Raw genomic sequence first — 12362 nt, 5'->3', positions numbered from 1 at the left:
GTGAGCCATGGCCGCTGAGCCTGCGCGTCCGGAGCCTGTGCTCCGCAACGGGAGAGGCCACAACAGTGAGAGGCCCCCCGAACACAAAAAAAAAAAAAAAAAAAAAAAAAAAAAGAAATGTAGGGTTAGTGGAGCTCAGAGGGAAACGGAGGTGTTTCTGGGAGCAAAGTGGATAAAGTCAGGATCTGAAGATGGGCTGGGGCTCCTCCCTCCCCCTTTAATTTGTTTTCAGGCAGGTGTGTTGGGCTGAGTAGGAAGCCCTGACTCCTTACATGCAGGCTCTGCTCAAGTCATCTGACATTAGTTGCCTCGTGCTGGCACATGAGTTTCAGCCTGAACGCTGAAATGCGGATTTGTTAACTGGAGCGTGGAGAAGGCTCCAGAAAGAGAAGGGACAGGAAGGAGGAGGAGACAGGCCAGCGACCGCCTGTCCACTGCCGCCTGCTCGCCCTCCCCAACCGCAGAGTGAAAAGCTGGGCAAGGATGACAAAGTGCTCCTGGGACCTCATTCACCTGACCATCCTTGGGAAACGGGTCCCTCCCCAGCGTTGGAAGAGTGCTTCCAAATGTTCGGCGGGGAGAACGGGACGTCAACCAACGCAGACAGAAAAAGATGGCAGGAACCAGAGACAAATGGGCTCTTTTGTTCCTGAGCTGAAAGGGGCATCCATTTGACCTGGTGCTTAACAGGCTGGCCTATGATATTGAACACTGAGGTTAAAAAAAAAAAAAAAAGGAATCAACTGACTTACATGGACTCTCCACCAAACAATTTAAAGTGGAATCCTAAACACCGAAAGTAACCGCGTGAGGAAACTGCTTTCTTTGAAGACGCTCCAAGGAGCCCAAGCAGCTTGGTCCAGAGCTGTATTTCTCCCACGAGAACAGTGATCATATTTTATGAACGCCAAATCTGTACATTTGGTTGCCCCCTGAGGCAGAATATCTGAAATCGTAACTGTCCTGGAATATTCGAGACATATGGCCACCCTGCTCGCACATCTGGATGGGATGCCTCTGACCTGTCTTTTTCCTGCTGTGGCTGGGTCTCAAGGGAGACTCTCAAAATATCCTAATACCTTTCTTGGTCTCTCCAAGAAGGGCCGTGAGCTCTGGTCTATGTCTAGGCTCCCATAAACCAGGAATGCAACAGAACTTTCTTAGGAAGCCATCACAGCTGCCACTTATTGAGTATTTACAATGTGACAGGCAATTTATACACTAACTTAATCCTTCACCACCGCCCCCCCCCCCCAAGACAGGTATTATTTTCCCCACTTGCAGGCGGAACAATAGAGGCTGGGAGCGGTGAAGGGCCTCAGCTAAGGAAGCTCCCACAGCTGATAAGTGGTGGAACCAAGTTCAAGACCAGTCCCCACACACCTGTCCTGAAGGAAGAGCTGAAGATATCCGCGGAGACGTCATTTCCACGTTGAGTCGCCATGTAACGCTCACAGACTCCTTTCCCTCACCTCCCAAAGAAAGGGAGCCGCAATCTTAGCTCTTTATTTCTAGTGCTGTTTCTTCAGAGTGCAAGTTCTAACCAAATACCCCAGGAGGAAACACGGCCATACGCTTACAACAGGCAACAACAGGGTCTCAGCCGCGACATTTCGACGAATCCCTCCCCCCTCGTCACCCGCCGCCCCCAGCACAACCTCCAGCTGACAAACAAATGATGAGACACGATCGGAATCAAGGAAGGCTCCCAGAAAAATAAAACCTGACCTCGGCCCAGCAAACATTCACTTCAGTTATCTGGGTTGCCCAGGTTTATGGCTTACGGAAGCGACTGCATCCAAGGCTCCCGGGTCTGCTGTTTGCTTTCCAGGCCTCAAAGCACCAGCTTGTGATTCATCTCCCAGCTTGGGAGCCCAGGCTAGGAAAGGCAGTGGCCTTCCTTTCCCACCCACTAGGGGATTAATTTCATCATGACACTTCTGGTTCTCAGTTCACACGTGTGCCTTAGAACGCTTTTCAACATACAGAGTGGCTCATAGGCACAATGAAAGTCCCAGACTCAATTCCAGGATCACGATGAAAATAGCAGAAGAGCAAAGCTATACTCAGATCTGGAGCCAGAGGAAAGATGCATATTATTTATTTATTTTTTTTTTTAGATTTTTTTGATGTGGACCATTTTTAAAGTCTTTATTGAATTTGTTACAATATTGCTTCTGGTTTTTTATGTTTTGTGGGTTGTTTTGGCCGCGAGGCCTGTGGGATCTTAGCTCCCCGACCAGGGATCGAACCCGTGTCCCCTGCATTGAAAGGTGAAGTCTTAACCACTGGACCACCAGGGAAGTCCCAAAGATGCATTTTTAAACATAGTCCTTTCACTACGTCCACGATAGGAGATCGTGCTTCCTATTACCTACCCACATGAAGCCTGTCTCCTTGCAGAGCCCCACACGGCAGTACATGAGAGCTGGGAGGGCTATCATCTGTTGCCAGTCTACCGGGTATCCCGGGGGTCAGTAGGGACAATGGTGCCCCACCCGGATGTTCCTTACCGGCCTCAGCACCCATCCTCTAGCTGCTGTGAGTGGGAGCTGCTGGCGGCTCCCAACTGCCCCCTTCTCAGGAGAGGTGCCCTTGGCTGGGCAAAGCCACCCGGCCTGGGACGTTAGGCCCACCCCGTTCACGGGCAGCTCCCAGCCACCGACTGCCTGAGAGAAGGTACACAAGCCCTGTCTCTAGAGATGAGAGCAAAGCCAGGCTCTATCTGAGAGCACGCCGCAGCTTGGCAACAGCCCCTGCCCCGTCGTCGTGCTGCCTGCACGCCCTCAGCCGTTTCCCCTGAGAGCCCTCCCCCGATAAACCCCACACGCTAGAATCCCTGCCTCGGGCGCTGCCTCTTGGGAACCTGCCCCAAGACACAAAGTTAGAAGCAACGTTAAGCAGCAGAGTAAAACCCTGCAAGGAGGCGGCCCAGGATGACGAGATTCTGTGCGCAGTGCAGTTGGTGATGGGTTCTGCCTTCACACAGAAAGGCAAAGCTCTCATTCGGGGGGTGAGGGATGGAGGGAATACGGACGGGAAGGTGAGGCTGGGCCAGGAAAAGGGAGGCAACTGTGTCTCAGCAAATGACACAGGGAGGGGGAGGAGAAATAGTCCTGCGAGTCCCCAGGATCCTCCCGGTCTAGTCTTGGCAGACAGGCCAATAGAAGAGGTGCCAGGTCACCAGGAGATTCCTGGGATACCCAAGCCACCCAGGGGACCCAGGATGGTCCCTGCTGACATTTAAGCCAGAGAGGGCCACTGCCACCAGACACTGCACTGCACTGATTGTGCGGATCACACAATCAGACTCCTTGAATGCCTGGCCAGGTAGTCATGTAGACTCGCCCCATTTTTCCTTAACTTCACTGGCCCAGAAGTTTACATGTTTGAACCATTTTTTTTGGTCCTCACGTGCATAGCACGAGGAAGTTCACTCTATGAGGGTTAAAGTGGCTAAGTTCAAAGTGGAAAGCAATGACAGCCTCACCAATTTTCACCCGTTCAACTTTCCAAATCTTCACAAACGCAGAGAGAGGAAGACCAGTATGAGCTTTCAGTGTGTGAGCAGGTGAGAAAGCCTCAGCGAACCGTCCATAATGTCCAAAGAGAAAGAAGATCACGGCGAAAAGATATGTCTACGCTGCCAGGTTTTGAGGAAGGCCACGACTAGGCTCTCTTTTTTTTCGTTACTGTTTTTGTTTTGCGGTGCGCGGGCCCCTCACTGCTGTGGCCTCTCCCGTCGCGGAGCACAGGCTCCGGGCGCGCAGGCTCAGCGGCCACGGCTCACGGGCCCAGCCGCTCCGCGGCCCGTGGGATCCTCCCGGACCGGGGCTCGAACCCGTGTCCCCTGCATCGGCAGGCGGACTCTCAACCGCTGCGCCACCAGGAAGGCCACGATTAGGCTCTCTTTGATGTGTGTCTGCAGTTGCTCTGATGGAAGCACCGTGGAAGTCTGGGCCCGGCCGAACATCCTGTTTCTCCAGCTGCAACACTAGAGCCACCTGGCCTGTGCCCTTTGTTACTTGGTCCCCCCAAACTAGACAACACAGATGAGCACCAAACCACACCCTGAAAAGCCTCCTCGGCTATACCGAGTAGCACGGATGGCGGGAACCTGCTGACCACAGCACCTTACGTTGCAAAATAAGGTGGTATTTTAGGTGCCCCAAGCTTTGAGTTACGCTTTGTGAGAACAGTTCCTCCTCTGCAACCCTGGGGCGAGGCAAGATTTTATCAGGGTATGAATCAGGTAGAGGCAGGCGTGGGAGGCCATCAAAGGGATAGCTCTCTGTCTCCTTGGAGACCCCCGAGGGGACAAGATCAATAAAGTCTAGGGGAGGAGACGAGCCACAGGGACAAGAGACCTCATACTCTGCTGGTGCCCCTGCCACTGGAGGGACCACTTTGGAGGGTAATTTGGCAACATCTACAAAGCTGAAGACGAACAAACCCTTGGATCCGTGAATTTGGTTTCTAGCTGGCTACCCTAAAGCAATGGTTGTCAAGGCCGGCTGCACAGTGGAATTTTCTGGGTGAGCTTAAAACATATGCAGGTGCCTAGTTCCCAGCCCCGGTGATGTGGATTGAATTGGGCTAGGTGCAGCCTGGCCCTGGGACGGTTCAAAGCTCCCCGGGCAATTCTGATACGGAGAAAAAGGTTGAGATCCAGCGCCTGGAGACCTTTTCTCTCCCACGTGCCATAAGGACGTTGGACATAACGGCTTGTGGCGGCATTGTTTGCAGGAGCAAGAAATGGGGAGTAACCTAAATGCCCATCAATAGGAGGGGGCATAAATAAATTGCACTGAATTCCTCTAACAGCATTCCTCAGGGCAGTGAAAGACGAATCCAGTAGAGCCATGCGGGCCAACATGTTCGAGTCATAAAGCAAGTTACAGAAGGACACATACAATATTATAATGATTTCTGCAAATTTTGAAACGTGTCAGTACCGTTTTTGAATATATACGTATGCAGTAAAAGTATCAAGACAGATCGAGGCGAGGACTGATCACCAAAATGAGGATAATAGTTACCATTGGGGAAGGAGCGGGTCATCAGATTACAGAGGGGACATAGGGGCTTTCAGTTCTAACTGCAACATTTTCTTTCTTTAAACAAATACAAAGCAAGCACGGGAGAAACGTTAGCTTTGATAGAATTGGATGGTGGGTACATGGCTGTTATGCTATTCTCGGTTTGAAAGCTTGCACAATAAATATTTCAAGCTACAGAACATAAAAATGATCAAGCTGATAAAATGACTCAACGTATACACAAGCCCGCAAATTCATCATAAACTCAACAGTACAGAGAGCGCAGGTAGTAACTCCTTGAAAGAACTGAAACCAAACAAAACCTCGCACAGACTTTATTACTGAGGCTTTATTAAATCCTCAGAACAACTCCAAGACATTGGTTGCTTGCTATCAAATGCTGCCATGTGTATTTAAAACAAAAAGGCACCTGTCAAAGGAAATGAGCAGGGTACTGTACATTTTGCACGTTCCCATCCACTCAGCGAGCATTTCTTTTTTGAGAACCTATTGTGCGCCTGGCCCTGAATGAGGTGTAGGGTTTCCCTTTTATCTCTTCCCAATCATGAACCCAAATGACCACGAGTTTCCCTTTTCATTGCTAAGAGTCCACAGAACTGTGCTAGGAAGCACAGAAATGATTTTTCTTACGCCATTTTGGTTTAAGGGCATCAGACGTCTCCAATTATCCACACAGAAGGTTCTGGAAAGGAGGGGGGACATGTCCGGCAAACAAGCTTACCTTTACGAGAGAAATACAGATGGAAAACGGAGCCCTGGGGGGGGGGTGGAGGGGGGTGGTAAACAGAGGGCGACAACAAGCCTACAGAATCCAGCACATGGGGAGAGGGTTTTACAAAACTACAAAACGACTTTGTAGTTTTACAAAACTACAAAGGTTGAAATGAGTATTTTAATCGGGCGAATTAAGTGGTATCCAGAAGAATGGGCGATGGATGCCAGTCCTTGGGGCCTATCAGCTTGTTGCCAAACCAGTTCTCCTGGCGGGGCATCTGGCAGCGTTCTCGTTGACATCTGCTTGCCAAGATACTCACTGACGCAGTCCTTTGTGGGCGCACTGGAGCTCTGGCCTCCATGTCCCAGAGCGACAGAAGTTTCTGTCTGGGCCTTAAATGTGTAACTGGACCTATCTAAACCACTTTCTCTCATCTTTGCAAGCTTTTTTTTTGGCCCTGAAGAGTAGTCAGAAATAGATGGCTGCCAAACCTGCTGGAGAGGGAGGGAGGAAGGTCAATGGGAGTGGGTGTCACCAAGAAACCAGGGGGAATCGGGGATCCCTGGAGGAGGAAAACCACAAGCCTAGTTCTGGGAGTATACCCATACCTAGGAGCAGAAGATGCCGCGCTGGGCTTGTTACCCCGAGATCAATTCCTCATCTTCCCCTGCTCTGCTGGGCATCACAGGGAAGCCTCACCGCTGCAGGCTGCATCTTCCAGGGCCTTTGGCTGCCGGCTAGGCACAGCCAATGGGAGGGCCTGAGAGGAGGCTGGAGGGCGGAGGAGGGGAGAAGTTCTCTGGCTTCCCTCGTCATTCTCTGTTTGGCTTCTCAGCTCTTCCACAGTCAGCGTAACCAATTCCCTGTATTAAATTCTCTCTTTGTGAAATACCTAGAATGGTTCCATTATCCTGGTTAAATGCTGAATGGTACACACACTTTGAGGCAGCTCTGTACCAATGCGTTTACAGCTGGCTTATATGTTACTCTTGGCTGATGTGGCATTTGGTTTTGAGTCAGAAGACCTAGGCTCATTTTCCTGCTCTCACTGCCAAGGGCTGTGACATTGGTCATTTACGTAACCTTTCTAAGCCTTAATTTTCTCATTTTTAAATGGAGCTGACAGTGTCCACTGGATTGATTGCTGAGAAGCTTAGATGAAATGACGTATAGGAAAGGGCCTCTGTATCTACAGAATGCTAAAGAAACCTAAGCAAGTATTACCATACTCTCAGCAATATTGTTGTTATTAAGTTTTGGTCTATGGGTAACATTTTTATAAAACGATTCATTTTATAAATATGAAATGCTTGCCCTCTCCTATCCACTCACCTCTAAAGGGCAATTTTTATTAAGATATTTTAAAGGGAATATTTCCCTTTCTTTTATAGAAATGTCTACCATGTAAACACACAGCCAGGCCCAGCTAGAAGTAGGATTGCTGAGCTCTGTCGGAACAAGCCCTGGGTAAACACAGTGTATCATGTAATGGATGTGTGAGGCAAGCCTGGGGAGTGATGGGCGGTGGGGAGGGCAGTGTGAAACATTCACCTTGGCTGTCACTATTCCCTGGAATCATTAAAAATCTTGAGTCCTGCCTCCCTGCATGGCTCAGTTGTATAGAATCCCTCCAGATTAGAAAGGAGAGAAGTTGTCCCAAACTGTCTGACTACCCTTGAGCTGAACTGACTCCAACTTGCTGATCCATGGCTCCAGCTAAAGGTAGACGTGACCATCACCTGTCCATGGGTTGCGGTTCTAGACACACACACACACATGCGAAGTTGGTTTGTTTGTTTTTTTAAGTTTTCCCCCCTCCAGCCTTCTGATACCTACATCAGGGGAAAAAACAAACTTCAATTCCACGATCAAGGACCCAAAGTTCTTAGGGAATGGGATGCTCTGTGAACGCTGATGATGGAGGGTGCTCTGCCCGGAAGCAGGCTCTTAGGAGACAGGATATGTGATGTCCCGGAAGGAGCAGGATGCCACAGAAAAGGGGGAAAGATGCGAAAGTGAGGGGCTGGGGCACCCGAGCCACGCCTCCCACTTCACAAGTTTGCTGAGCACTCTCCGTTACCATGATCAAACCAGAGGGGAAAAGACTTGCAAAGCGAGTCAAAATTATCAGAAATCAAAATTATCAGAGCTTTTGAAAGATGTCATTCCCTCATATTTTGGAAAGACAGCCAAGTGGAGTTAGCCCAGGAATTATTTACAACCTGCTCTGTACTCCACACCGCAGTTACTGCCTCACTTAATCTTTCCATGATATCTCTGGGAGATGTGCCTCATTCACCCCATTTTTGAGATGAGAAAATAGAGGCCTATATAACCAGTAAGTGGGCAAAGGTGAGTTCACACCGGGGATGCCTGACTCACAGGTGAACGCACTCCCCGCCCCTCCTGGTGGGTGAGATCTTGGAAATCACAGTGGGAAGCTCTTCCTGGCTGGCATGCTCACTCTTCCGGGTGAAGGGGGGCAAATCAGGGTCCCTTAAATTGTGATGTGCCTATAGTGTCACCTGGAATCTCATTAAAAGGCAGATTCTGAGGCAGGAGGTGTGGGGTAGGACCTGAGATTCTGGATTGCCAGCAAGCCTTCCAGACGCTGTGGGCCAGGGACCCCACTTTGAGTAGCAACATCATACATGTCCCCATCGCCTACTTTTCTCTTTTCAGCCATTCACTCACTCAAAATGTGCTGTGATTACTAAGCACTTACTCTGTGCCAGGCACCGTGCTGGGAGCTGGGGGTGCAGCCATGGACAGGTAGACCAAGCCTTTTCTCTCATGGGGCTTACATGTGGTGGAAAGAGACCAAAAAAATCTACGTGGAAGTGAACAAATAAATAACACATCATCAGATATAGGCTGGAAAGCACAGGAGGGACAGAGACTGGGAATGAGGTTCTCTGACCCAGCTCCACGTTCCTGGAACACTGAGCCATGAGAACCAACTGCTGCTAACGGCACTGCTGAACTAAGCCTCTAGCAATCCACAGAGATTTAGTGGCCCATCTGCTATATAGAAATCAAAGTACGGGATGAAACGATACAACGTCCGGGATTTGCTTCAAAATAATATGGGAAGGGTGAGGGTACAGGTGAAACATAACTGACTGGAGTCAGTAAGAGTTGAAGCTGGGTGATGGACACCTGGGGGAGGGGTCACTGGATTGTTCTGCTTACTTTATTATACGGTCAACGTTTTCCAAAAAAAATTTTTTTTTTAAAAACAGAATTAAAGTATGTAAGTGGTTTGAACATAACAGCTGCCCTCAAAGAACCTACAAACTGCCATGCAACCCGATTCTACATCAGGGGTTCTTAACCTAGAATTCAGGGGGTCCAGGGGCCTGGAGGGGAGTTTGACATTTTACTTCACTCATCTCTAACCAAAGGGTTGAATTTCTTTCACTTATGCATGCAGGCAGCAAACCACAGCGACAGGAGCAGGACTCTGTCACCAAGAGAAACCACAGGCATTTTCATGTCCTAGTCACTGTCCTTCCAGGGATCTCAAAATACCACTCTTCTAACCCTTCAACTAGATCTCGATAATTAGCGAGGTAATAAGAAGCTCTCATTTCACTGCAGCACAAATTCCGATGTTAATTTTTTTTTTTTTTTTTTCTCTTTTCTTTTGCGTTATGCGGGCCTCTCACTGCTGTGGCCTCTCCCGTTGCGGAGCACAGGCTCCGGACGCGCAGGCTCAGCGGCCATGGCTCACGGGCCCAGCCGCTCCGCGGCACGTGGGATCCTCCCGGACCGGGGCACGAACCCGTGTCCCCCGCATCGGCAGGCGGACTCTCAACCACTGCGCCACCAGGGAGGCCCCGATGTTAATATTTTAATAACCCTTTTTCTTTAGTCGCTGTGTTTCGTAACTTGCTGGTCCCTTGTAATTCCAGATGTTTTTACATTTTCAAATCTTAGCCGGGGAACGGTCCAGGTTTCGCCAGGCCACCACTGGGGTCCATGGCCAAGAGAAGGTTAGGAATCCCACCTCGAGGTCAGGACACAGAGGGGCTGCACGCCTGCCTGGGGAGGCACTGTCCCGCCCCACGCCCCTGCGTGCCCACAGGGGGCCTGTGCTGCCAGCAGCGGCAATAAATCTCCCGTCCCTTCCCCCTCCAAAAAATGTAGGTCCTTCAGCCTTCAAGCCCAAACGTCACCGCGACGGGAGCACTGAGAAGGGGGGGAAGGGGGCTGGAAGCATCTGGAAGCCTCCAGTGTCTTGGAGATAAGCCCTGCCTCTAGTACGAAAGAGAATTCAGGCAATGGGTTAAGAAACGTGGGGCAGCGGGCCAAAGAAAAGTAACACTCTTCTCTGCTTGCCCTTTCTGGATGGTTTGTGCCTTATCTATGGGGATCTCCGCCTGTAGCGAAGACTCCAGAATGGCAGGGGTGTCGCAGCCAGATGGTGACAGGACAGAAGTTGGGAGGTGGGAAGGAAGGGCCAGGTGAGACGCCAGCAGAAACAGGTGAGGAGAAATACGTGCACCGGGTTTTTGCTGGCTTGGAGAAGTTTTTGAACCGGTTGCAAGGGTGGGCGGATATACCGGCACAGCTTCCCCAGCTGATGGGCAGCAAGTACAAGGTTATGTTCGGAGCTGCCGACGTGCGCTCCGCTTGGGGGTTGGGAGCTTCCAATTCCCTGGAGCTCCCCCAAACCGGTGGCTTCGGATCCTCTCCTGTCTCTGGGGTGAAAACACTGCTATCTCGTCAGCTCCAGGAGACAGAGACTTGTGGCTTGGGGACACCTGTTGACACGACAGAAAGAGCCCCTTCTTTTTCCCGGCCTTTCATCCAGCACTAAAATCACAGCCACGCAACTGGCCTCGCCCTTCGGAGCCTGTAACCGGACACCCTGGGACAGCCAGGGCTGCCACAGTACTTGATGGAGGAAGCCAGCCAGGGCGGGGTGCACGGGGTGGGGAGGGCCGGGGACACTCAGGGATATGCCATGTCATGAGAAACTAAGGACTTGGAGGCCGTGGGAACTAACGCGCAGCTATCTGGCCACGGCACACAGCCCATGCCAAGGCACCAGGGCGCAATCCCCTGGCCGGAAAATACATAAAGAAGTAAAGTAAAAGGCTGCCCTGTAGGGTGGGAGCCCTAAATCAGAAGCCTCCCAAGGACGGAAGGCAGAATGAGGAAGAAAAAGCCGCTTGGTAGCTGCTGAGTACGTTCCTCATTCAGAGGAGAAGCTCCTGCCAGGAGCCAGGCCCAGGCCGCTGTGCTGGCTCAGCTGCTCCCCAGCTGTGTGACGTGGCCAAGTCCCTTAACCTCTCTGAGCCTCAGTCTCCCCACCCATAGTAAACATAGAGAGCAAGACCTCCACTACCTGGGCTCCCACAAAAGCTAGATGAGCTAATACCTGTGCTAGCATGCAGCCGACCTGGAGGCGCTCCTGTGTCGCTCAGCATGCTTCCTGCTGTCTGGAGTGGGAGACCAGGGCGGGTTAAGAGAGCAGGTGTTGTGACTGGACTGCTGGGGTATGAATCCTGGTTTGGCTGCCCCCTACATGTGTGTCCTCCTGCAAGTTCATTGGTAATTCTGTGCCTCAACTATATTATCTGTAAAATGGAGCTTAAACACAATGGCTCCTACCCCCTGGGGTCGTCACGATGGTTAAATGAGTTTATTTATATAAAAATGGTTAGAGTGGTGCCTGGCACAGAGAAACAGTCAATAAACGGTCACTATTATGGGAGTCTGAATTATTGCTCAGTGATCACCCATTGCCCTCATGGTCCCCCTGAGGGCAGACTACACTTTACCACCTATGGCTTTTGGGCTTGGCTATATGGCTCTCTCAGCCAAGGGGAAGCTGGAAAAGTCTGATGTGAGCTAAAGCTTCAAATGTGCTTGAGCTGCGGGGCTTGTCCTCTTGTGCTTCTGCCATGGCTGTGAAAAGAATGAGCCCTGGTTAGGCCACTGGCCCTAGAAGGACAAGAGTCATGTGAAGCCGACTGGAATCAAACCTGAAAACCAGAGCCAAGCCCGGACAAGATTAGCCCATTTGCAGACCCGCAGCTCAAAGCAGAGTCACCACAGCTGATGTGCAAAACTGAAAGCCTAAGAATAATACTAATCGTTCTAAGCTACTGCGTTTGGGGGTTATTTGTTACTCAGCCATGGCTGACTGCTAGTTATTATCATTAGCTTTACAAGTCAGCTACAGCTTGGATACTTTGGAGGTTTTAATGCTAAACCTTAAAACACTCCATTCTGTTTCTGGACAACACTCATTCTAAGAAAGAAACAAGAAGAAGAACAGTTGTCTTTCCGCTACAGGATATATAAAACAGGCATCTGTTCATTCACTCAACCACCATTCACTGAGCACCTACTACACACAGGCACCACACTAGGTGCTGCAGAAACTTACGCTTCAGCACCATCCGCATTTAATTCCTGCAGTGAAATCATCTTCCACTGCCTAACATGCTGATTCTTAGAAAGCCAAATCGTGCCCTGTGATGCCTGAGTCCTGGCCAGGGGAGGAAGGCTGGCATGCCATGGTCACCACTGGAATCCACCGAAGTCTTTAGCCAGGCATGTGTCTGCTCAGCAGG

This window comes from Lipotes vexillifer, unplaced genomic scaffold, assembly GCF_000442215.2.
Source record: "Lipotes vexillifer unplaced genomic scaffold, Lipotes_vexillifer_v1.1 scaffold586, whole genome shotgun sequence".
NCBI classification, from domain to species: Eukaryota; Metazoa; Chordata; class Mammalia; order Artiodactyla; family Lipotidae; genus Lipotes; species Lipotes vexillifer.
This window is presented reverse-complemented; position numbering follows the sequence as displayed.